Source organism: Bemisia tabaci, chromosome 6 (assembly GCF_918797505.1).
Source record: "Bemisia tabaci chromosome 6, PGI_BMITA_v3".
Lineage (NCBI taxonomy): Eukaryota > Metazoa > Arthropoda > Insecta > Hemiptera > Aleyrodidae > Bemisia > Bemisia tabaci.
In genome coordinates, this window is record NC_092798.1 from 43,094,069 (window position 1) to 43,121,175 (window position 27,107).

Genomic DNA, 27,107 nt, shown 5'->3' on the forward strand with positions numbered 1-27,107 from the left:
CCCATTTCTGTTGAGGAACCAATCAAAGCCCACTAACTCTTGTTAAAAAATGTCCACATTTGATGGGACATTTGATGGGAGTGTTTTGATAGTGTGACACAGGCAATTTAGTCCCTGCCTTGCAGTAGCATGCTTGTGATAAGGACGTGCTGAACAACACATGAAGGCGCAAATAATTTCTGTGCGTAAAAAAAATATTGATTAATAAATACTCTGTGGGTAAAGAAATGGGAAAGAAACGGGTATAGAGGAATGACGAGATTCGGTAATTAAAAAGAAGAGGATTCTAGTGTCATAGAGAGAAAACATACACGAATAAAAAAAATAAATCATCAAAACTGTTGGATAAACTCTAATATATCGATGGTAAAACTCCCAAACCACGTATTTCGGTTTGCGATGTTGCAAATTTTCTATCATGCAATCATTTTTTAATTGAAAACTACTCCTGTCCATTCTTTAAAATTTACGGGATTTCTCTTCTCTGTACGAAAAAATGTCTGTGAAAACTGCCACGAATGATGATGCTTTGTTCCTTCTCAAAATTATAATAGGAGCGGAGCTTTTACGACACCGCCAGCGACATACGTGGTTTGGGGTTTTCACCCTCGATATTCACCATGTAGTGTAAGGTAGACCCGTAAACACGTCAAAGACACAAATCTTAAGATATATCAACATTTTTCTACACAGGGAATGTTTTCTAGCCCACCTTGAAATTTGCAGGAAAAATCTCAAAATTCAATTTTCTGATCCAACTCGACAAAAGTAGCCCTTATGGAAAGCATCCTTTCGGACGAAGAACCCTTTTCCTGTGGACCGTCATCTCCGAGAATGTTTTCTAGCCTACCTTGAGATTTGCAGAAAAAACCTCAAAATTCAATTTTCTGACCCAACTCGACAAAAGTAGCCCTTCTGGAAAGTATCCATTCGGACAAAGAACCCTTTTCCCGTGGACCGTCATCGCCGAGAATGTTTTCTAGTCTACCTAGAAATTCGCAGGAAAAATTTCAAAATTCAATTTTCTAACCCAACTCGGCAAAAGTAGCCCTTCTGGAAAGTATCCTTTCGGACACAGAACCCTTTTCCCGTGGACCGTTATCTTTCATAACACGCAACTGACCAGTTCAGGGACGCCCTTGCAAGGGGTGGGGAGGGGGGGGGAGGTCCGAATCCCGGTCGGAAAGCAAAGCTCACGGCGGAAAGTATCAACTGGAAATTGCGTAGAGATCACGTTAACACGTTAATCAGGCGATACGGAGCCGGGGACCGGGCGACGCGACGGGAGGCGTAGCGTAAGGTCACGCGACTCCTCGGAGAAGCCGCGACGAGAAATGAACGTTAACTGGCGGATAGCGCCTTTAATTGCGTCGTCAGGATTTCACTCACGTCCCGGATAATTCCTACGCTTAGGTCGCCCAGGGACCTGCCTAGCCGGGCCCGGATGACCCCATACGTTGCGCTTAGTCCCCCAGCGTCCCCCTCCCCCTCCCAGCACCCCCCTCCCCCTCCCCGCGTCACGCCCCTTAATCACGTCACCGTTGCTTTGTACACTAATTGGAAACAAGCTTAAAAGTTTCATCTTCTTAATTCCCGACGATTTTTTACTGACGCTCCCGCTGCAACCGAGTCGCTGCGTCCCGCGGGGTTTCCTGTTGAATCCCGCCGGGATGCGCGGGGTCTTGAGGAGTCTTTGATGTTCGACCTAGTTTTGGATTTTTCTCGATTTTAGTGGGTTTGTGACATATTCTGTGGACGGCCATCTCTGAGGTAAAAAATCCAGTAAAAAAGTACAGACAGTAAAAAATCCAGTAAGACAGTAAAAAATCCAGTAAGACAGTAAAAAATCCAAAAACAGTAAAAAATCGAAAGGCAGTAAATTAGATTGACAGTAAATTAGACTAATTTTGTAAATATAAGCCATGGTAAAGTCATGCAAGATCCTGCACTAGGTTCCCCTTATTCTTATTTTAATTCTTATCTGTGTATTTTTGAGTAGCATACATGTAGTCTGGGTGATGTGTGAGAATGGATTATATATAGAAAGCTAAAAAAGATAATCAGACGTTAGCTAGTTTGTAAGTTTATTAAACTTGTAAAACCAAGATAATTAACACTGTTATAGGTGGTTGTTTCACACTTTGGAAACTAATAAATAAAAAAAAAAACCTTTGTTAAACAAACGATTTTGATCAAATCTTTTTTGAATGGAGAAAAAAAGATGTTGCCAATCTGCTGGATTCGCGAATGCCAGTACGTCAATCCCGGAAAAGTTGTCGCTACCACCGGGATTTGAACGCGAGACCGATTGACCTGGAGTCAGACGCGCTATCAACTCAACCAAACCGACCGGCTGGAGCGTTTTTTCGGAGTGCGGGACGGAACGAAAAGTAAGATAAAAAAGGGAGAATAAGAAAGAGGAGCTTTTGATATCTCGGGTATAAAGAAGAGTCCCATAACTTTAAAGAGAGCATTTTTTTCCGTCGCGCCGGCCGCTGGAATCGTACCAACATTCTCCACCGAGAGGTTAAAAGGTTCGGTGCACGGTGCAGTCGAGGGGCATAGAGATGAAACCGGCGGAAAATAAGATGTGACTGTTTTGTTGGATGACCGCTGCGAACATAAAAAAAAAACTCCTAAAACGGACGGCGGGCCCGGGACGACTCAAGGTATTCAATTAGAGCGGACAAAGGTGGAGCACAATAGACTGAAAATTGACGGTGGCCCGGAGGAACGAGGGAAGATTTGCGACTTGATTAGCGGACGGACTCTGAATCCACACCGACCGACCCCGGACATAAATATTTATGGCAACTCAATTAAAATAATTTTTACCGCCACCGTGCCGGAACGGGAATTATAAGCGGAGAGTTTATAAAAATCTTTCGACTAATCATGAATAACAACGGAAAGTTTCCAGGGAAGGAGTCGGGCGAAGCGTAAATAAATAAAACTTTACAATTCTTTTTAGCTGGTCGGGACTTATTCAAATTATGTTACGGCTAGGATTTCTAATTTAAAGTTCGGTCGGAAGGGTCACTGCAAACTGAAAAGCCTCGCGGGGGAGGGGGAGCCCTTAAACGAACCCTGTCCCCCATTCAAGCTGCTCTAATAGAATAATTATATTTTTTCTCGAATCAAGCTATTAATTATTTTACATACAATAGAGCTCTTTCTCCGGAGTTCAGACTCTAAACGCTCTCGCAAAATGCAGGGAACAAAGGCGAAAAAGATGCTTCTGTTGGGAGGGAAAGAACCTAGGGAATGAGAGACAACGTTCAAAAACAGCGCTTACGCAATCTACTCAGATGAAAAAAGCTTACAGGTCTGACGTACTTAATTTTTTAGAGATCATTTACAATTTAACGTGGAACTTACGACGGTTGACGGCGAGGGACTTGCGAATAATTTAGAAACAATTTTAATTTTAAGAAAGCACAATTAATTATTTATTTCGTATCCGTTTTTAATTTTGATACTTCTCGGAAATGTTTATTGATTGGCACGTTTTACGGGCATTTTATATTTTTGCCAGGTTTTGCTGGTAAATCAAAATTCTTAATAATTATTCATATTCACGATCAAGTCCAAGATAGCCCCCATGCCACGTTGACGGGGAAAAATCATCCATCTAACGTTGTTACTATGCTGTATTTTGAGTCAAAAGAGGTCAAAATACATTTACTGATTGTTTTTATTTGAGATACCGTCTCACAAGCAAAGACCAGTTGGAATGCATTTAGTAAAAAGGAACCAGCGCAATTGTAGTGCTTTCAAAACTGTGCAATTTCCCCTTTTAATTTAAAAATACTTAATATATGCACAGTTTTAAAATTTACACGATTACTTTCATTTATAATTAACAAGTTTATGGTTGGAAGCAAAAACCATTTGCTATTCTGGGACATTTTTTGGACACATATGAAGAAGCAGCATTTTTACAACACTGTAGTCGCGCTGGCTCCTTTTTGCTAAACGCGATCCAGTTGAAGTTTTGCGTGGAGTTGTGAAACCGATGTAAGCTTCCTTTTCAAATCACGTTTTTGCCGTGGGGCATTTTTCCAAGTGGGTAGAACTCAAAATTTCGGAATTTCTAACGCGAACTGTAATGTTAGGGTTGAATATCAGATCTCTTTTTTGCCCTGGCAAAAGTTTGCAAAAGATTCATTCCCATTTTGCAGCGACAAGGACCAGTTGGAGATTTGCGAGGAGTTGTGAAACCTATATCATTCATCCTTTTCAAATTATGTTTTTGCCGTAGGGTATTTTTCGAAGTGGGAAAAGCTCAAAATTTCGGAAATTTTCGACACAGATTGCAATATTAGGGGTGTATCATATCTTCCCAATACGCGCATCGTGTTTATTTAGCCATTTTTTGTGAGCGACAACTCTTTCTTACCCTCGCAAAACTTTGCAAGGGATCCATTCCCATTAATCAGCTAATATCGCGCGACGAGGGCGGTCCCAAGACGCGCTCGGAGACGAAGCCGGAGGGATCTTCAGGGTAAAGTTCATTGCCACGGTGGTCTTTTGAATAATGACGTCATGAAATGAGGGTTAGGCGACGGCGACCGCCGTATCGGCATGGGCGCCGCGTCGCCCCCCTTCCCACCCCATCTCCGCGCGCTCCCCGGGAAAGCAACAAAAAATGGGGCTCATTAAAATCGGCGAGGGGGCAAAAGCAAGGCACGGGCCGTGGAGATTTTCATTCGCGGCGCGCGCGTATTTCCCAACCTATTAGCTCCCGTATACATCACTCCGAGATTGTCATATAAGCGTCTCCGGAATGCGTTGCCGGGTTTCTGACCCTAGAAGATTTTTGATGTGACGTCATTCGGTACAGGCAATAGGCAAATTTCTATTTAAATCAAGTAGCCTCTATTTAATTATTCACTTTGTTGTTGCATAACGCACTTTGCTAAAACTTTATCAGCCCCATCCTGATGTATTCCGAATAAATAGAACCAAACCCGTCTGTTTCTCGGCAGATCAGCATTCAGCAACACAACGCAGGAAATGTGTCATTCAATGATTTTTCTAGTTTCACTAAGCTCTTCCAAATTTCTTCCAAATTTTTACTGTGCAGTTTTGCTGTTGGGCAAAATGTTACTACGGATCTGGGTGTTTCCTTGGATATTTAAAAACCACCTAGTGCAATACATACAAAGAAAAAATAAATAAAGAAGAAGAAAAACTACACGGTGGTTAAGGTGCTCAATCCCCCAAGATTTGTGGTTTGAAAGAGAGCAGTGGAGGTTAGGAGTCGTAGAGCGCGAGGAAGTGCTGTAAAGCGACCTTTATATATATAGAAAAACTACAAACGCAACCTCAAACGAGGATAAATATCACTTTAGAAACCACAGTTTGATCGGCTTCAAAAATTATATCAGTCCTCGTTTAAGGTTCTCTTCTTATCTTACTATTCCCATAACGTCTATATCATTCTGCCCGTGACATTTCCTGTTTTTACCCTTTTTCTCCTCTTGACTTCCCAAATTTTTGTGTTCCACCTCACTTCAGGTACCGTACACTGCCATGCTAAGGATAAATGCCACATAAAGCTTCGAGAGTTGCCAAATTTACCTTGATAAAACATGTTTTTTTGACAACATTCATGCATATTTTGCCATGAAATTTTCAGATATTTTAGATTAAATTACGTGCAAAATTGCATGAAACTTTTGGAAAATAACTATGGTAAGTTTCCCAGTAAATTCGGTTTTTATCGGAGGAAACTTGGCAATGTCTGGAGGCTCTTACGGCGTTCTTCCTTACCACGGCAGTACAGCCGACAGTTACTCAGGAGCCGAATAAATCCTATGTAGTACTACTACTACTACTCTTTATTTATTTTATTTTATTTTATTTCATTTTATTATAACATTTTTCCGGAGCACAGCTGGCGGCCCTCTCGGCTGCCCCCGATAGGGGCAAGGCTCGGATGTCCTCGAATTTGAGGCGAGGCGAGGTTCATTTTAATAAGTTCCGTATTGAGTGAGAACGGTGGCCGTCAACAATGGACCCGCGCGTTGAAACTTCACTCAACTTCCAACCGGGACCGCAACGCGACAGCGAGAGGAGGCAGGGAGTAAGGGGATGGGGGGGGGTAAAAATGGGTGTGTATACAAACGAGGAGCCGGGGAGACAATAAACTCCGGTTAGAAAAACAAGAAGTATTCATGAAACCAAGCGGCAAGCCGGGGCGGCGGTGGCCAGGCGGGGAGGAGAGGGTAAGTAACCCTTTCTTCCGCGGATGGAAGTTGGGATGAATTATTGGCGCGAGGCCAATATTTTCGAGTGGCGCGGCGCGGCCACCGCCGGCTCGTCGGAAAATTCAGGCCCCGGTTCACGTTCGCGCTTCCCGCTTCGGGTAGAGAAGACGAATGCGGTTCTTTTTGATTTCTGTATGATCGAGAAGAAACCACCCGTTCGAGCGGTTTCCTGATGCAAATGGTTGATGTAACTCTATAGAGCTTTGAAAAACGATTCGATAGTCAATTCATTAATGGAGATGTTGCATGTGTGAGGAATTTGCGATTTGACTGTTGATTCTTACGTTAAAGTTCGCGAGAAACACGATGGTCCTCGTAGGTCGCGGTCGGACCATCATAAAACGCCTTCAAATGCGCGTGATACTGTGCAACACACCAGAGTTGATATAGTTGTATTCTTAGGTTGGAACCTAACTCGAGTAAATTGCTCCACCGAATAAGGCATGTTAACCTTTTAACTGCCGTATTTCAAGTTATACCTCCCATGCTTTTTGCCTTAACTGCAGTCTATGAAAAAAATATAAAATGGCAGCGGGAATGGAGATGTTGTATGTGTGAGGGATTTGCGATTTGACTGATGATTCTTATGAAAAATTCACGAGAAACACGATGAAGCCGCTGGTTTCCTCTGAAATCAACTCCCAACCTCAAAAAAAGCTCTCAACTTTAAGCCAAATTGGAGAGTATATCCCACGCTATCCTGAGAGTCCACCTCTACATCAAAACAAACTCTGCATGCAAAGATAGGGAGCAAATACATTGACAGGATTGCCACTTTATTTGGGGACTCTAGAACTGAAAACACGGCATCACTGCTAATGTATTTGCTCCCTATCTTTGCCTGAAGAGTTCGTCTTGGTGTAGAGGTGGACTCTCAGGATAGTGTGGGATATCCCTTCCATTTTAGCCATAACTTAAGAGCTTTTTTTGAACTTGGGAGTTGATTTCAGAGAAAACCAGTGGCAACATCGTGTCTGGCACGCTGCGGCGCGGCGGGTAGCCGGCCAGCACAAAACGCGCATTGGCGCCTACAAACCTAAGGGGATACTTCACGCATTGCGCAATGCGTGAAGTATCCCTGTTAGGTTTGTAGGCGCCAACGCGATTGTCGTTTTGACAGCACGCCGCTCCGCTGGACAGAGCGTTGATTTCAAAGAAAACCAGTGGCACCATCGTGTTTCTCGGGAACTTTTGCACAAGAATCATCAGTCAAATCGCAAATTCCTCACACATGGAACATCTCCATTGCTAAACTCTGGATTTCAGGAAATTTCGCCGTTCCACGTGAGAAAGAATGCAACTGCATTTCATCATTAAAAAATTTCTACTTGCTAATTCGTTGTTTTTCTCAAGAAAAAACGTAACTCGAAGGCAATTTCGCCAAATTTCCCCTTGCAAATTGCATATTAACCTGAAGAATCTTGGACAGTTCTGACTGAGAAATTCCCTGAATCTCCTCAGATTTCATGCATAAACGAGGAAACCCGCGAATAAAAATTGTGCAGATACATTTTTATAAAATGAATAAGCTGTTTCGTCAATTTGGCAACCTTGTGATCGAATTACGTCACCTTCTCCGGGAAACGACTATTTGTGAGCAAATCTGTAAAAAGGCTCCAAAAATTTAAAGTTGAGGTTCGGGACCATTGCGTGGAGTGAGGCAATCTTGAAATTTTGGCCAAAGTTTGATCGTGAAAGCTTAAAAATTGATAATAATTGATTTGGACACATCATCTCATATTTGGATCAAACTCAAGATTCATTTTTTTTTTAAATTTCAAAAAAATAAGATACACCTCGACGCGTGTGAGCGTGGATGACAGCGCAGAGACAAAAGTATTCCTGCTTGATAAATACCGTTGTTACATGAGCACAATATTAAGGGTGCTATGACGTGAGGCGAGAACTTGCAATGCATGCTTCGCGCTCTATGCTGCAAATGATGTTTTACACAGATTCAAAAGAAAAGCTAAAAAGACGAGACTCGATTACGTCTTTCCTATTTTCGGGTGTGTTGCATCGCGTAGCCCTTAAAACACCACTTCAAATGAGATAAACGAATCCAACACAACACGAAGATAGAGCGAGGAAGGATGCCCGTTGATGACGGCGCAGAGATACAACTATTCGTACCTGATGGATGTCCACGTTGCGTGCGCAAAATTGAAGGCGCTATGGCGTGAGCGGCGATTTCCTAATGCTCCGTCCTGTGCTGCCAATGAGGTGTATATTGCTCAGATTCGGTGAAGAAGTTAAAAAAGAGGCCGGATTATGTATCTTCGTAAACTTTAAGGTAATTCGATGGACGCCATATTTTGTGTCAAAACGACGTGCGATACATCGCGTCGATTAGTTCCATTTTTTCAGCTACTCGTCATTTTTCTCGAATTTCGAGATCGCAATTTTGTTGTCAGGAGACTAAAGAATTCACTTACCAATTTTAACAAAGAAATTTGACGTAATAAGGGCATGGTTTTAACAGAGGAAAAATATCGCATTCGAATGCAGTTTCGATATTGGTATCGAAAGCTATATTTTTCCTCTAAAAAACCTACGCATTTATTACATTGAATTTGTTTGACAAAATCGGTGAGTGAATTCTTTAGTCTCCTGACAACAGAATTGCGATCTCAAAATTCGAGAAAAATGACGAGTAGTTGAAAAATGGGACCAATTGATGCGATATATCGCATGTCGTTCTGACACAAAATAAGGCGTCCATCGAATCACCTTAACGTAGACAAAACAATCGACAACACTTCACGCACCATATTGAGCAAAAACCAGCACTTTTCCCGTGAGAAGTAATTCAAAATGGATTGCATTTTGCAAAAAGGAACCATTAGCATTGCAATGTTGTTAAGATTGTGCAACTTCTTTTGTCTTGGAGGAAAACCCCGATTATCCCTTAATAGTTTTGTCATGGGAACGGAGTTCCCCATGATATTACAATCGTTCCGTTGCTATCGCTATGGGATTCCCTATGCCTCTGCGACCTTGAGCGTTTCGCCCAGTCTTCGATTTTTGGTTGATTTTCCGATGTATCAAAAACCGTTGTATTTTTTAGCCAATCATGTCTCTACGTCAAGTTGTGTTGATTTCTAAAATTCGCTTTCAGCGAGTTTTTTTCCACCTTGAGATGTCGTGTCTGACTGGTAAATCTGCGCAGAACCACGAAGTTCCGATTTTGGGCAAATTCTTTTTTTTTGGGAGATTCCGATTGGTTATTTTTCGCCATCAGTTTTCTGTTCGTTGGTGCAAAAGATCGCCTACCTCGTTGCTCTTGAGAAGCCGCCATTATCCCACCTCAAATTTTAAACATAGATATAAAGGAATAATAACCATCGTACAAGGTGGAAAATCCCAGATAAGACAGGAATATTTAGCCAATATTTAAACAATATTGTTTTGGTATTTATGCAAACATTGGGCCAATATTGGTTAAATATTGAGCCAATGTTAAAATCGTACACCATCTTTCCTTTTGGCATAAATACTGTGCCAATACTTTGGCTGAGAATACTGTGCCAGTACTTCAAAGGGAAAGTATTTGGATATCAATATTGAGACAATACTACACCAATATTGAATCAATTTAGGGGTTCGCAGCTAGGGGATGGTGGAAAAGGGTTAATTGTGGAAATAATTTTAGAAACCATGAAAAATAAAAATAATGAAACCACTGGGATGTTATTGAATCGATTTTGCAGATTAGAAATTTTTCATCCACCTTGGGGATTGAACCCGGGACCTACCTAACACTAACCGACGACCCTACCGATTGAGCTTCACTAGACGATGTATTTAGTGACTTAAAACCGGTATTTAACGTCGAGTTGGACGGGCAACTAGGATATTTTCCATCTGCCTGGATTTGTCCGTGTATTTATTTTACTTTTTACTTTACTATATTTTTTAAATTTATTTTATCGTTTTACTTTGTTTTATTTCCTTGCTGACTCTATTTTTTTCTTCACTCTATTTTTTTTTTTTTTCAAGCACTTCATTTTTTTTCTTTAATTATTTACTTCTTATTCCTTTACTTTGTTTTGTTTTACTGTAATTTATTTTAATACTTCATCATAATTTTTTTGACTTCAGTTAATTCTTTAAATTCATTCTATTCTTTAACCTCATTTAGTTTTTTCCCTTATACTTTATTTTTTTCTTCATCTCAGTTTTTTTACTTCATCTCCTTGCTCCCTCTAATGTTTTACTTCAGTTTAGTCTTTGACTTCATTTTATCATTAATTTGATTTACTTCATTTTATTTCTCTTCTTTTGTCTCTGTTATTCTATTATTTCCACCATTCTATTATTTTATTTATTTTTTTCTCTTTAAATTTTTCATCGACATTCTGAGATGCATTTTGCATTTGATTGCAGTTTGATGTCTTCCTCATAAAGACTATGCAGGTGCGATTGCCATAATCTCACAGCTGCACAGCTACTAAGTGCAAGTTCTACAGGAGACCAATAAGCACACGAGATCAAGAATTTCTTCTTCAGTTGAATTTAAATGTTTCATTTGAAATTTGAAAAATAAAAAATAAACAACCAGATGTGAATGAATGATAACATTCTCATTCAATGATAATATTCACAACAGTACATGAACTACAAACGAAACAAAAAAAGAAATAAACTGAGATCACGCGCAAATACATTGAAAATGACCTCAAGGAGGTGGAAATTCAACAATTTCTTGGGAGGCAAAAAAATATATATTATATTATATTATATTAAATTTGACAACAACTGCAATAACCTTTATGAATAATAAGGTTGAAAATAATGGATAATTGTTCAGAAAGAACACATTTGAGCTACGTCTTAAATCTAAGCCTTATTATGTTTAATACTTTTCGTTATGGGCAGGCATTTAGTATGATGACTTATACCGATTAGGATATTGAAAATATTTTAAAAATATTTTGAATAGCAGTATTATTGTTTAAAATATTTTCAAAATATTTTGAAAATACTTACCAATGCATTACTGTCTTTTAAAATGTTTTTAAAATATATAATAAATATTTTGAATATAAATATTATATGTACTGATATTTTAAAAATACTCTCACGATATAAATTTTTACAGTATTGAAATACAAATATTTTGAAAATATTTTTATGATGTTTTGGGTAAACATATTATTTTTAAAAATACTAAATGATGATTCTTTAAATATTTTCTAAAAAAATAATTTTGATTATAATATTATCAAAATATTGTCAGTATTGTGTAAATATTGCGACAGTACTGACAATATTTGCCCAATATTGTAAAAATATTATGTCTTATCTGGGATTGCTCTGGAGGACCCGTTACGGATATATGAGCCAAAATCAGAACTCGATTGATGGATTTAATCCATGAATACAGAAATATTGCTTCAGCTTACGGCCGCGATCGCAAATGCATGTTGAGATGAACCTTGTGACATATGACAGCATAGGTAAACAATGTCTCACAGAGTAAAGCGCTTAATCCGTTGTCTTTTATGACGCCAGTGGCCGAACTGCCGAAATCTCAAGGTCGTCTTTTGTGAAGCCCCGCTCAGCGTCCGAGATCACTTAACTGTTCTCTTTTCTCACATCGCTCCCGAACGGCGGGATGGCTCAGTCAGCAGAGCTACCATTTTGACTATGAGAGGTTGTCACTTTTTGTGCGAGCGGGGGTTCGAATCTCGCAGGGGACAGTTAATTTTTACTGGTTGTATTGAATGTTTTAGACCAATCATCAAACAATAATTAATACTTGGCAACTTAGCAAGCACATAGGTCCCTTAAGATGCGTATTCGGGCATATGTGTAGAGTAAAAATATCATACGTAGGGTGTCCCAAAAGTACCGGGACTGGTTCTGTAACTTCAAAAGTAAGATAGATACAGACATAATTTTGGTCTCATTTTAAAGATCAACTCAATACCTATCGATTAAAACCAAGATCAGCTCAATCGAATAAAAATTGAAAGAGTCATGACAATTTGAAATTAGTGAGGAAAGTTTACCCCTACGGTTTTTAGGAAGATTTTTCGCTTACCAGGATTCAAAAAGTTAATATTCGTATCCACTTTCCTCCGAATCTTCCATAACTTCCTTTTGCTTTTCAAAGGACCGTCCATCAAACCGGATGCACTTTTTCATGCGCTCTTGCCACTTATCCAACATTGTTTTCCTGAATTCTTCCTCTGGGATGGAGTTGAAGAAGTTTTGAATTGCATTCTGGATTTCGGTCTTCGATACGAATCTTCGTCCGCGAAGCTCCTTTTTAAGCGTAGGAAACATTCAAAAATCACATGGAGCCAAGTCAGGGCTATAAGGGGGATGAGGGATTGTTTCAACTCCATTTTTACTCATAAATTCACGTGTTAAGCTCGATGTGCGAGGCCGCGCATTGTCTTGATGGAGTATCCACGAAGCTTTCAAGTCCGACCGTTTCCGGGAAATGTGCATTCTCAACTCCTTTAGCACTTTGCAATAATACGCAGTGTCAACTGTTGTGTTTGATGGTACAAAATGTTGATAAATGACACCTCGAAAATAAAAAAACACAATAAGCATCACTTTATCGGCCGACTTTTCGATTTACGGCGATGAAGAATCTTCCTTAAAAACCGTAGGCGTAAAGTTTCCTCGCTGATTTCAAATTGCCATAACTCGGTCAATTTTTATCCGATTGAGCTGATCTTGGTTTTAATCGATAGGTATTGAGTTGATCTTTAAAATGAAATCAAGATCATGTCTGTATCTATCTTACTTTCGAAGTTACAGAACAAGTCCCGGTGCTTTTGGGACACCTTATGTATACTTTACGCCGAATAAGCGAACCTGAAACTTAAATGCGTTAACTTCCGAAAACCATAAATAATCCAACGAAAATAAATAATTGGTACATAACAGCTTTCTTGTATGCAAAGAAAATAATTAAAAATGTTAAAAAAGAGATGTCAACACAAAATTACATAGCCCCTTCTATTCAGAAGATACTACAAACGAACTGTACCTTAACATTTTCATATCCCAGAAGCTAACGTTCCCATGGCGAATATTGCTATCGCTAGCGATTGCAAAATCCAACTTGTCTATTTTACTCGCTAAAAACTGTAAATTTAAGACAAAAATTACCATATAAATTTCATAGTTTTTCACAATTTCCGCAATTTTATTGCAAAGGATGCCGTTGCACAATCTTAGCATCATTGCAATGCTAGTGGTTCCTTTTTGCAAAATGCAATCCAAATATGAGCCACGAGACACGGAAAACAAATGAGAGGCTCACGCAAGTAAAAAAAGACGCAGGGAGGGATGACAAGGTGACCGGACACAAAATATCTATCGAGAAAAACCATCGTCGTGCACTCAAAGCGGAGGGCGAAGGATAAAACAAAGACACCACGCTCTGACTACGCAGACCCATAAATTATGAGATGTGAGAAGCCTGTCCTCGCGAAACATGAGCGATAAGTTTCAAGAGTTTTAAATCTTTAGCGCGACAATGACCGTGAGCCATTACAACATAAAGCAAACGGAAGAATGGAGGAGGAAAGGACGCTTGGAGTGGGAAAATGGAGGAGGGAAAACCCTTTGTTGCCATTTAGCAACTTTCAATCTTCAGTCTACCTTCGTGGAAATTCATTCAACGTTTCCAGCGAGATACTTTCGTACCTTGCCACGTAACGTCATTCAAGTTGGAAGATTTCATCCGCGATTTAATCCTGGTCTGAAAAACCACGGAGAAACAAATAATTCGGTTCAAAGGACCGAACTCAGGTGCATATGGTAACAGTATTTAATTAAATTATTTTATTTAATAACTAGATATTTAAAACATGATTTTGTTTGAAACCTAAAAATTTATCAATTTCACCTCTTAATTGGAAACAATATAAAAATTCTTATATGTTTTCGAGACACTAAACTTCAAAAGTTTTCGACCAAAGTTTTTCGTCCTTGTAAGTGAGATTTTCGGCCATAAAAACTGAAGGTGAATTCAGATAATCGACATTTTTGGTAAGCCTTAGAGAGCCGAACAACTTAAATTACCTGAACTGAGTTTGGCACTTTAGACAAAAACCTTCGGTCACGAGGACTAAAAACTTTTGTGTACCGACGGACGTAGCTAGAACGATTAATTCTTGGGGTTGCCTAGCTTCCACTTTTTAAAGAGAGACTTGGCACGTGGGTCCTACTTATTAAAATGGGTTTCCCCTTTAAAATAATTGATGTTTTACGCTTTTTTAAATACATTTTAAGGCTATCTCACGCAAAATTTGACCGTATGCAAACTTTGGAATTAATTTCAACCATAGAATTCGAAAAACGTCGTGAAACTGATCCAGTGAGGCGATGAAAGGCACTAGTTGTAAGACTACATCTAAATGCAGATTTTTCAGGTAGAGACATATTCAGAGGTCTATTTCAAATTCTAGGGGGATCACCCTGACGTAAAAACTAAGCTCATGGGTGCACTGAAAAAAAAGGATTGCTAATTCACCGATTTAGGGTGGAGCAAAATTTGCTTCACTTCGTAAAGCTTTCTTATCCGTGCACGGTGTTGAATCAAGTGAACGACTAGCACGAGTTGCTACACCGATTTGCTACATCTGCGCGCCTTCATGCAGTTAATCTTGCATCGAGTGGCTTGGAAGTGAAACTGTATTTTTCGGTACTGGTACTTTGCGAACAGTAAAAATAGCTCAATAGTTGGGCTGAAATAACGGACTTTACGGAAAAATAGCGAAATTTACGGAAGAATAACTAAAAAGATAACAGGCGTAGCTTTTCAGAGAGCAAAATCACCTACACGCGTCTGTGTAAGTTAGCTGAAATTTGTGTAGCGATTTTACCTGCATGGTTTGCACTTTCGTTTTTCAGCTACAACATGTCATGAAATACTCGCGTGCACGGCAATTTCAGCAATATTTTTTTTTCAGTGTGCGCTACATGAACCAACGTTTTTCCTATCACGGAATCTACAATTTTTTATTTCTTCTATCCCTAATATTTCTCTGTTCCATGGAAAAATTTCTAGATTTGAACCTGGGATTTCTTCTAAAAGTTCCCAAGAATTTTTTCAGAGAAAATCAATATTCTCCAAAGTTTGGAGAAAAAACAACTCAATATGAACTGATAATTTAAAAAAAAAATGATCTCTGAGTGGAGAGAGATGAAATTGTTGGCTCCTAGCATTCCCAGGCAGATTCCCTGATTTTTCCTTCAGGTATTTCTCCTCTCCTGGCAAAACTCGGTACTTGATCCTTGACAGCTTGTCGATGGCTAAATTGTGAAACCACCTATCCCTGTTTGTAACGTTGGAAACTTCTTGTCATACTTAGTTTTGTCTTTGAAAAACTGATCAACATAATTTCTTGAAAATTTCCTTGTTTTTTCTTCTATATTAGAGGGATATTCTGTAGAGATTTCAAGTTATTAAGTTGACCCTCATCTCCTCAAAAAAATCAAGTAGGAGATTTTGAAGCACCGCAATGGAGATACGTGGTTTTGCACTTTACCTATCAATTTTTTCTTCTCCACGGAGAAAAAAACTTCGTGCATGGGACCCGAAGTTGAGGTCATATGGATCTTTGAAGTTTTCTGATCACGCATCCGAAAATTTGAGGTCGAGCTGCCGAAGTTCGTGTCACACATCAAGGCACGTCGGTATGTACCGGAGTACTTCAGATGTGTGACCCGAACTTCGGCAGCTGGACCTCAAGTTTTTAGATACGTGATCCGAAAACTTCAGAGATCCATACGACCTCAACTTCGGGTCCCACGCACAAAGTGTTTTTCTCCGTGCACTTTCACCTTCGAATATGTTAATCTTCAGTACACCCATTACAACATATTTAATGGAGAAAGTGGTAGTCGATTGTGCTCATACATAAACAATCTAATTTAGGACCGAAAATGAGCAACCTTTCAAAAACATAACTTTTCAAAAACACCTCAAATAAGGACAAGTTCTCACAGGGTAGATGATTAAGAGTCGATTTGACCATACATGACATTATTCTAAGCTGTTTTAATTTTCGACCAAAGTTAGGGCCAAAATACCTTCCTTAATGGGACACGTCCTTCTTTTATAGTATTTGTGGGTATTTATAGATCCGAAAACTTCAGAGATCCATATGACCTCAACTTCGAGTCCCACGCACGAAGTTTTTTCTCCGTTTTGAGCCATTAACGTTGAAAATAGCAACACCGGAGTACAAAATGAAACAAAACAAGAGTGCTACTAAGGATTGCAGCTTGAGAGGAGCGGGGGAGACGATGAAGGGGGAGGGGGGTGCGGAATCGGCGCAAGGAAAAGAAAATCTGAAGAAATATTGAGACAGTAAACATTATCACAAGTTCCCGGCCGGCGAGGCGTGCCGAGGGGCGGGGGGTGGGGGGGCGGGGGGCGCCGAAATCGTGGTCGGAGGTAAGAAATCGGGGCCGGAAACACACTGCAGGATAATATATTTCCGGCGACATTAATTTCAAGCATCAAGGAACTTTAAAGCTCCGGAGCGGCGCGCGCGGGAGTTTCGCTTGGGATGCACCGCGCCCCGCGGCCAAAACCGCGTAACTGACCGTGGAGACCCCGGTACGGATACGCGGTTGTTGGTCGGCACGCCGGGGCCGCCGCGCTTAATGCCGGAGGGACCGGACCCGAGCCCTGGAAAAGGTCGTGGCCGCTCGCGCCATGTTGCTGGCGAACTGTGCCATTTCCGTCGGTTTCCCCGAAGGGAATCGAAAGTCAAAAACGGAAATTTTCACGGGAAAAATTAACCGGTTCGGCTTGCAGGGTGTCTACCAAAACAGGCTCGCCAAAAATCAGTACTTTTACAGTAATGTTTCAGTGCATTCCCACGAAATTCAGTATCTCCTCAAAAGAAAAATTCAGTACTTTTTCAGTACCTCCAATCGACGAAATTCGAAAAATTTCAAAAATTTGAATTTCTCGCTCAGATTGCGACAAAAATGACGGGAAAATGAAAAAAATTCCGGACCTTCTAACGGAATTTCCGCACTTTTTCAGTACTTCCGGACCACCCTAAAAAAAATCAGTACTATTTCCGGACTTTCCGGGCTTGTAGACTCCCTGCTTGAGTACCTGCACAGAGAGAATGCGGACATGCCAAAAAATGGAGCTCTTAGGCCCAGAAGGATAGCCAGCCTTCTACCACGAAGACGTTTGCTTAATTTTCTTTTCTCCGAAATTAGGTCAAAAAGTTCGGACGCGGTTATCGCTGCCATCATGAAAAACCCATAGTGCTGTTGAAAGTATTAAGAGTTGGGGATAGAATAAGAGGACCGCGTCAGCAAAAAGGAACAAGCCACATCAGCTATTGCCAAAATGAACTTAGTTAATTTAATTTTATACAAGAGATCGTTCGTGCAGATTCCCTTGAACATCTTAAGGAATTGGCTTTGCAGTATGCAGAAAGATCACTGAAATTTACACAAAATCCGCACAACCGTTTTCATGCGAAAATAAGATTGTCCAGTTACAGTACTGCTGAGACTTACAGTCTGTAGGCTGGACCCTAAAGTTTTAGGGCTCCGTGCTACTACCATACTAGCTGACTCCATTCGATCTAAACAGTTAGTGCTTAGCACTGTGTAGTTTTTTCCGTGTTGTTGAATCATACTGATTAGCCAAAAATAATGAGGTAAACAATTGAAGCAGAATGTATTTACAATACACGGAAAGGAAGCTATAGCCTCTTTAAAACCTTGTGGCTTACACGTGACTCACACAATTTGCAACATTGCAAATTGATAAACGTATTATTTGACATTCATCATCGATGTTTCCTTTTTTTGCAACGCACGTTGCCACAGCCTCAAAAATTACAGGACTGGAATGTGTGTGACTTATTCCACCACATTGTTACAAAGTCCCTCCTCTCAAAGCGGTATCGTCAGGAAATATAGTAGCGTTATTGGGGGTCAAAATAAGCGTAAATTTTGTGCTGATACTTTGTTTTGACATGTGCCTTTATTTTCAACAAGTTGCAGTTACATTTATGGAATTTTTTTCGTTTGCAAAGTCTGACAATATCGTGAATTGTAAAGGAATACGCGCATTACAATATTTCTGTCATTCCTGTCGAACAATATTGTGCCAGTATCTCTTTTTGTCACAAACGGTCGTTTGCCAGCTGAAGGAGCGTAACTGCATTTTAGCGTTGGTGAAATTATGTTTATACTAGAAAACTGTTCAGAGTTTCGAACTGGAAATTTAATTAATTTTTCTTTTGATTACGCGGACCAATTTACAAATTTTTCGATAGAAATAGGCCCGTCATATTCTTTGGTTTAAATTTGGTTGGCATAAAAATTTTAAGAGGCATTCCACAGCTCATCCGGGGTTCAAAGCCTTGTTAAAGTCAGCGCGATTGTATCCGCGACACGAACATTTCTTGAGCGCAAAAAAGTTCTGACAGTTGTTGTGATTTAGAAAACTGGAGCGCCTGCAATTCCGTGTGTATGCAACACGGGCATCCTAACAGCACGAATAGTCGTATCAAGGCGCCTTCAATATTTCTCGCTTCTAATGACGGAATAAACGTCATTCTTGCTTCATGCATAGAATGCGGATGATGTTACGCTAGTGCTACGATGGTAAACGTCTTATGAGCCTCTAGAAGTTGTCAAATTTCCCCTCCGACAACGAATTCTCGGAGAAAATTTACAAACTTTTACTCTCATTTTCCAGAGAATTCTAATCGCAGGTCGATCCATTTGACACGGTTAGGGGAAGAAAAGAGTACAGAATCAAGGTCTAGGCACTCGTTTGTCTAACATGCCATTTGGTTTGTTATCAATTTGTTTTGATCCAATTGATAATGGAGCTTCGTGTGGAGAAAGTTTGAAATTTAGTGTTAATGATTTGTGATCAAGTAGCTTAAATAATGAGTCAGTGTTGATTCAAGAAGAAATATTTCTTGGCAGCACATTTAAGATTTTTTCATGCGTAATTCTTAGCTTGTTTTCCTATGCAATATTGCCTCCTGCCCCGTTGTAACGTGGGAAACTTCTGGGTACCAATGGCGTGGCGAGCTATGCTATATATAGATCGATCGGCCATTTAAACCTATGAAAAAAGATCGACAAACAGGATTTTCGCAACGAACGCCTTAATAATCGATTTTTTACCGTAACTTCAAATGGAGAAATATCGATAATCTATCATTCACGCCTCACCACTGCTAGGTATTCACCATTCTGCGTGCCAAAAAATAACGTCGTATAAACATTTGAAAGTTGCCAAATATCTCTCGATAAACATGTACTTTTAACAACTTTCAAGCATATTTTTCCTTGAAATTTTCTGATATTTTAGATTAAATATCGTACAAAATTGTCTAGAAATTTCGGAAATTAAGGTCCCCAGTAGATTCGGTTTCAATCGGAGGAAACTTGGCAACGTCTGAAGGCGCATAAGGCGTTCTTCCTTCGCAAGGCAGCATTTCCGACTCTTTGACAACATTCAAGCATATTTTTTCTTGAAATTTTCAGATATTTTATATTAAATTTCGTACACAATTATCTGAAAATTGTCAGATATTTCAGATTAAATTTCGTTCAAAATTATCTGAAAATTTCGGAAAAAATATTCACAGTTTTCCCAGTAAATTCGGTGTTCGTCGAAGGAAACTTGGCAACGTCTGAAGGCGCGTACGGCTTTCTTCCTTAGCAAGGCAGCATTTCCGACACTTCAAGCATATTTTTTCTTGAAATTTTCGGATACTTTAGATTAAATTTCGTACAAAATTATCCGACATTTTCGGGAAAAAATATTCACAACTTTCCCGGTAAATTCGGTTTTAATCGGAGGAAACTTGGCGACGTCCGAAGGCTCATGCGGCGTTCTTCCTTAGCACGGCAGTGCTGGGTACCATTCCCGACTCTTTTTCCAAAGAATCCTTGTATATTAGCTCGAGGTTGCAGCGCTGCAGGGATTTCTCGAGGGACACCGACGGGCACGGCCAACATCGTATCTCGGAATCCCGATCCCTGTGTGGGTCCCGGGTCCCGAGTCTCGATCCCGCGGCCAATAAACTACCCGAGTTCCCAGCCGAAAACTCAACGAATCTATCCCCTGTAAATCGACCATTTTACGACTCTTAACGCCCCCGCAACGCAGAGCTCACCGCTCCGAAACCGAAACAACCACCGGGCTTTAACACATGGGTCTCTCGGCTTGCCTCCATTAGCACATTCCCGTGATCCACGGAAAAAAGCACGCTGGGTTTCCGTCCTTGATTCCATGGATCTTTGGACGTTGAGAAATTTGAAGGACGCATCTCCTCAAGGTAAAATTGTGTACACGCTTCTTCAGATTTCTCGATGCGAATACCGCTGACGTGTGAAGTTTGAATATTCTAAAGTCGAAACAACTCAATGAATAGAGAATTGAAGTGCCAGGGTTCTTCTACGGAGAGAAAAATCGATTTGGAAATGATATACAACTTGGAATGCACTGTTTTGTACACAAGTAACCAACATTTGTTCTTAATTTCGGAAGGAGAACACGAAGTAACACAAGCTGTTTGTTAATTTGTTTAATAATAATAATAATAATATAATGATTTTTTTTAATGAATGCATTTTTTTAATGAATTGTTTTAAACGAATTTTTCAATGAATTTTAATAAATATATGCCCATCATCAGTAAGGCAACCTTTTTTTGAACTTAGCGAGGAACAAACACTGGTAAAAAAAACCTCTTGGACCAATGCCGCGGTGCATTGACTTAAGAGTGCAGTTTCTTGTCGCTTCCAGTCGCTTCCAGCAACGTAGGATACGACTGAAATCTCGAATATTTTTCTCCGTCCCAAATCGAGAAAAATCGACACGGATAACATGGACTAAATTTTTCGGGTCAAAATGGAAATTTCGCCGAAAGGGTCGGAACCAAGTAAGCTCGCTTGGAATTGACCCTTGACCGATTTCTGTATCGAATGTGAGGTTTTTTTCCAAACACTATTCTGCTTTCATTTCTCTTAATTTTGCCGATTTTTAGGTTTAGAATGATTCTTTAGACTCATGCGCAGGGGCTATTGTCCTTTTTTTTGCTGAAAATTCAAAATCTGCCGAGATTTTTTATCTAAAAGATAAAAAAAAAGCGACAAAAATGTATCCAAAAATGGTTTGCAGGGGGCGAGTCTATGGTACGTGTACACGTAAAATTGTGAAAAATCAAAATCTTGACTGATCCTTTTTTCGAAATACGCGATTTGAGATTTTCATAGTAAATGCAACTTTTCCACTGATTTTGATCCGATTTTTTATTTATTTGTACATTGAATCGGTGTTGATCGGTTAACGTTTTCATTTTTCGTTCGATTCATGTCGATCATACATACCCTCTCGTTACACGCACACTTCCTTTCATACCCTTTTTTTTAACTGAAGAATTCGTCTTCAGCTGCGTCTGCGGCAATTGTTGTTACGAATATGTTGTGCGTGCTGGTTTCAGGTCATTACATACACGAATCTCGGAAGGCGTTTTATGTGCGAGAGCAATTCGCCTTCAGCTGCGTATGCAGCAATTGTTGTTACGAATATGTTGTGCGTGCTGGTTTCAGGTCATTACATACTCGACTCTCTGAAGGCGTTTTATGTGCGCAAGTGGCGCACCCTGTTGGAGAACTGGCGAATTGCTCTCGCACACAAAACGCCTTCAAAGATTCGAGTATGTAACTACTTGAAACCAGCACGCACCGCATACTCGTAACAACAATTGCCGCAGACGCAGCAGAAGGCGAATTTTTCGGTTAAAAAAAGAGTATGAAAGGAAGTGTGCATGTAAAGAGAGGGCATGTATTCGATCGACTTGATTCGAACAAAAAATAAAAACGTGAACCGATCAACACCGATTCAATGTACAAATAAATAAAACGTGGATCAAGATCAGTAGAAAAGTTGCATTTACTATGAAAATTTCAAAGCGCGTATTTCGAAAATAGCACTAGCCAAGATTTTGATTTTTTGCGATTTTAAGTGTGCACGTACCATGGACTCACCCCGAGCAAACCATTTTTGGGTACATTTTTGTCTCATTTTTTTTTTTTTTTTTTTTTTTTTTTGCTTCAAAACCACTGTGCCGGGACTCATGCGGAATTTGAGATACACCCTTACGCCATAAGAGCAACGAATTGGACCAAACAAACGTCCTGTAATACTTTTCTTGTGTGGATCAACGAATTAACCGAATTTCTGTGTTGAAAATGTCTCCCTGTGCAATAAGAGAAGGTCAATAAATTCCCTGTCTTTCACACAAAGGGTATCCCGGGTTAAGCATGTCAAAATGCCCTTGTGAACGGATTTTTATTTTAACCATTTTAAGTCATCAAGGGTGTCCTAAAACTTAGGTTTTGGGGAATTTTAGCCCCCCAACCCCCTCCGCCCCCCCTCAGACCCCAAAAAACCGCTTTTTGGGGCTATTTTTGACTATGCTAACGTCTTTTCCTTATAACTTTCGTAATTTTCGATGGAATTGAACCAAAATTTGTCAGAATCTACATCAATTAGCTTAGTTTTTGTAGGAAAAAATTCATTATCATCGGATAATATTTTAGCGTCTAAAAAAATTCGTAAAATTTTGAAAAAAAATCATTTTTTCCCTTTTTTCGCGCTAGGCGACGTATGGAAACGAGGACACAAACAAAAATTGTCTCTTTTCTTAAGTTATACATCCAATAAGATACAGAAAAAATTTCGTGCTGATCGGAGTGGTGCGCCATACTTAAAAACGCAATTTTCTAACCTCAAAACGGCCAAAATGCCACCATAGCCTCCTTTGATGACTAGGCGTGGAGAAATATGTAGAGAGAAACATCCGGTTTTATCGTCTCACCTCTTAAGTGATCCACTTAAGTACCTTGAGCCAAAATTTCGAGTTGATCAGAGTGGTGCGCAACACCCAAGCACGCAATTTTCTAACCTCAAAACGGTCAAATTGCCCATTTCGGCACCCATTATCACTCCGTGTCAAAAAATAAGAAGAGGGACATCCGATATTATTGTCCTACCTCATAAATTAGACACTTACGTACATTTAGTCGAAATTTCGTGTCGATCAGAGTGGTGCGCAACACCCAAGCACGCAATTTTTTAACCTCAAAACGGCCAAAATTGCCATTTCGGCTAATTTCGTAACCCATTATCACTCCGTGTCAAAAAATAAGAAGAGGGACATCCGATATTATTGTCCTACCTCTTAAGTAATCCACTTAAGTACGTGTAGCCAAAATTTCGAGTCGATCAGAGTGGTGCGCAACACCCAAGCACGCAATTTTTTAACCTCAAAACGGCCAAATTGCCATTTCGGCTAATTTCGTAACCCATTATCACTCCGTGTCAAAAAATAAGAAGAGGGACATCCGATATTATTGTCCTACCTCATAAATTAGACACTTAAGTACATTTAGTCGAAATTTCGTGTCGATCAGAGTGGTGCGCAACACCCAAGCACGCAATTTTTTAACCTCAAAACGGCCAAAATTGCCATTTCGGCTAATTTCGTAACCCATTATCACTCCGTGTCAAAAAATAAGAAGAGGGACATCCGATATTATTGTCCTACCTCATAAATTAGACACTTAAGTACATTTAGTCGAAATTTCGTGTCGATCAGAGTGGTGCGCAACACCCAAGCACGCAATTTTTTAACCTCAAAACGGCCAAATTGCCATTTCGGCTAATTTCGTAACCCATTATCACTCCGTGTCAAAAAATAAGAAGAGGGACATCCGATATTATTGTCCTACCTCATAAATTAGACACTTAAGTACATTTAGTCGAAATTTCGTGACGATGAGAGTGGTGCGCAACACCCAAGCACGCCGTTTCCTTGTTAATTTAGTTACTAGAATTTGCCAGTACTCAGTGCACTACTACGTATTATTGAAGTTTAGAGGAGGGAACGCTTCTACGTGGGGGATGAGCGAGCCTCCCTACTATCATATAATTCCTGGGAGTTCAGAGGTATCGCTGAGTGATCGGGTCTGCTACGCGGTAGGATGCCAAAATGAACTTTGAAATGTGCATCATGCACTTTTCAAGCGGGCTCATCGCTGACATACAGTGATAATGAATGCCAAAATGGGAATTTCGAGAGGTTTCAGGCTAGAAAACGGCGTATTCCGGTGTCACGCACCACTCTGATTGACACGAAATTTCGACTAAATGTACTTAAGTGTCTAATTTATGAGGTAGGACAATAATATCGGATGTCCCTCTTCTTATTTTTTGACACGGAGTGATAATGGGTTACGAAATTAGCCGAAATGGCAATTTGGCCGTTTTGAGGTTAAAAAATTGCGTGCTTGGGTGTTGCGCACCACTCTGATCGACTCGAAATTTTGGCTAAACGTACTTAAGTGGATTACTTAAGAGGTAGGACAATAATATCGGATGTCCCTCTTCTTATTTTTTGACACGGAGTGATAATGGGTTACGAAATTAGCCGAAATGGCAATTTTGGCCGTTTTGAGGTTAAAAAATTGCGTGCTTGGGTGTTGCGCACCACTCTGATCGACTCGAAATTTTGGCTACACGTACTTAAGTGGATTACTTAAGAGGTAGGACAATAATATCGGATGTCCCTCTTCTTATTTTTTGACACGGAGTGATAATGGGTTACGAAATTAGCCGAAATGGCAATTTTGGCCGTTTTGAGGTTAAAAAATTGCGTGCTTGGGTGTTGCGCACCACTCTGATCGACACGAAATTTCGACTAAATGTACGTAAGTGTCTAATTTATGAGGTAGGACAATAATATCGGATGTCCCTCTTCTTATTTTTTGACACGGAGTGATAATGGGTGCCGAAATGGGCAATTTGACCGTTTTGAGGTTAGAAAATTGCGTGCTTGGGTGTTGCGCACCACTCTGATCAACTCGAAATTTTGGCTCAAGGTACTTAAGTGGATCACTTAAGAGGTGAGACGATAAAACCGGATGTTTCTCTCTACATATTTCTCCACGCCTAGTCATCAAAGGAGGCTATGGTGGCATTTTGGCCGTTTTGAGGTTAGAAAATTGCGTTTTTAAGTATGGCGCACCACTCCGATCAGCACGAAATTTTTTCTGTATCTTATTGGATGTATAACTTAAGAAAAGAGACAATTTTTGTTTGTGTCCTCGTTTCCATACGTCGCCTAGCGCGAAAAAAGGGAAAAAATGATTTTTTTTCAAAATTTTACGAATTTTTTTAGACGCTAAAATATTATCCGATGATAATGAATTTTTTCCTACAAAAACTAAGCTAATTGATGTAGATTCTGACAAATTTTGGTTCAATTCCATCGAAAATTACGAAAGTTATAAGGAAAAGACGTTAGCATAGTCAAAAATAGCCCCAAAAAGCGGTTTTTTTGGGGTCTGAGGGGGGGCGGAGGGGGTTGGGGGGCTAAAATTCCCCAAAACCTAAGTTTTAGGACACCCTTGATGACTTAAAATGGTTAAAATAAAAATCCGTTCGCAAGGGCATTTTGACATGCTTAACCCGGGATACCCTTTCCTTACAAATTTTAGGATAATTCCAGACACTTTTCGTCAATCGACAAGCTCGAATTTTCCGGGTTTTCCAGTTGTACCCTTCCTAACTTTTACTTCCCACGATTCGGACGGACCGAGCCGTGACATTCATTTCAACTCGCGTCGGTTTGCGAGGTCAACGAGGAAGCGCAACGTCCTCCCCCCCTCCCCCACCTCCATGGAACCGCGAGACCCGCGCAATGTTTTTAATTACGGGAGCGTTGCCCCCCGATTTTTCCCGGAGTCGAAAAGTTTAATTGCAGCCAGAGCCCCGGGGGCCGGGGGCGGGCTCCCCAGAAACCGAACCCCAATTAGTTTCCGGGCTCCGCGGGTAAAAACACTCGACTACGATCCGATCGGATCTGTATCGAGTTTCGTTCGGTGCAGCCGGGTGGGGGAGGGGGAGGGGGGCGTATCATTTTCGGATGAGCCGGCAAACATTTTTCGCTGTTCCCAGGGAGCTTCTGGCCGGCCGGGGAGGTGGCCACCCCTGACCGCGGCCCCAATTAGCCGGGCAACTAAGTTCAAATCAAAACCCTTAAATAATTAGCCGTCCGCTCTGATGCTCCACCTCGGATTTCCCCGCTTTGTGTTGCAGCGCAGTGCCCTGCCGTGCTGAGGAAAAACGCCGTATGAGCCCACAGACGTTGCCAAATTTCCTCTGATATTTCTGCATTCCTATGGATATGCGGCAAAAATTCGTGGATATTTTTCTTCCAATTTTTCAGAAAATTTAGTTCGTGATTTCATCTGAAGTTTCGATGAACAATATTCATGAATTCCCTCCAAAATGAACATTTTATCGAAGGCGATTTGGCAACTCTCGAATGTTCATACGGCGTTTTTCCTTAGCACAATAGTGAATTATACAACACGGAACGCAGTACTTTTAAGGGTCTGACTTTGTGCACATTCTGGATCGAAAATATATTCCGAGTGCAAATTGAACTAAATTTTGCAATAAGGAACTACTGTTAATTTCTGACTCATTTTAGGAACAACATATGTGCCATTACTTTCCTTATACGAATATGTGCTTTTGAGGGAGTGCCACATAAAGTAGGTCTTTCTTGCAAAATTCAGTCCAATTTAAGACTAAAATGCTCTCGCTCTTTTATAATGTTGCGAATGGTGACGTAGGACCATCAGACTGCCAAAAGATTCAATGGAGAGGTGTGTCATACCCGCATATACGTTAAAAAAAATTGTTTTTGCCAATTAAGATGTTGCATGTGTGAGAAATTTGCGATTCGACTGTCAATTTTAAGGTAAAAGTTTGCGAGAAACACGATG

At 40.3% G+C, this 27,107-nt stretch overlaps 1 protein-coding gene across 1 annotated transcript in view; it reads right to left on the minus strand.

Annotated features, from left to right (window-relative positions):
• Positions 1–27,107, minus strand: part of LOC109036532 (zwei Ig domain protein zig-8) — a 599,285-nt gene that overhangs the window by 20,255 nt on the left and 551,923 nt on the right. The window lies entirely within an intron of this gene.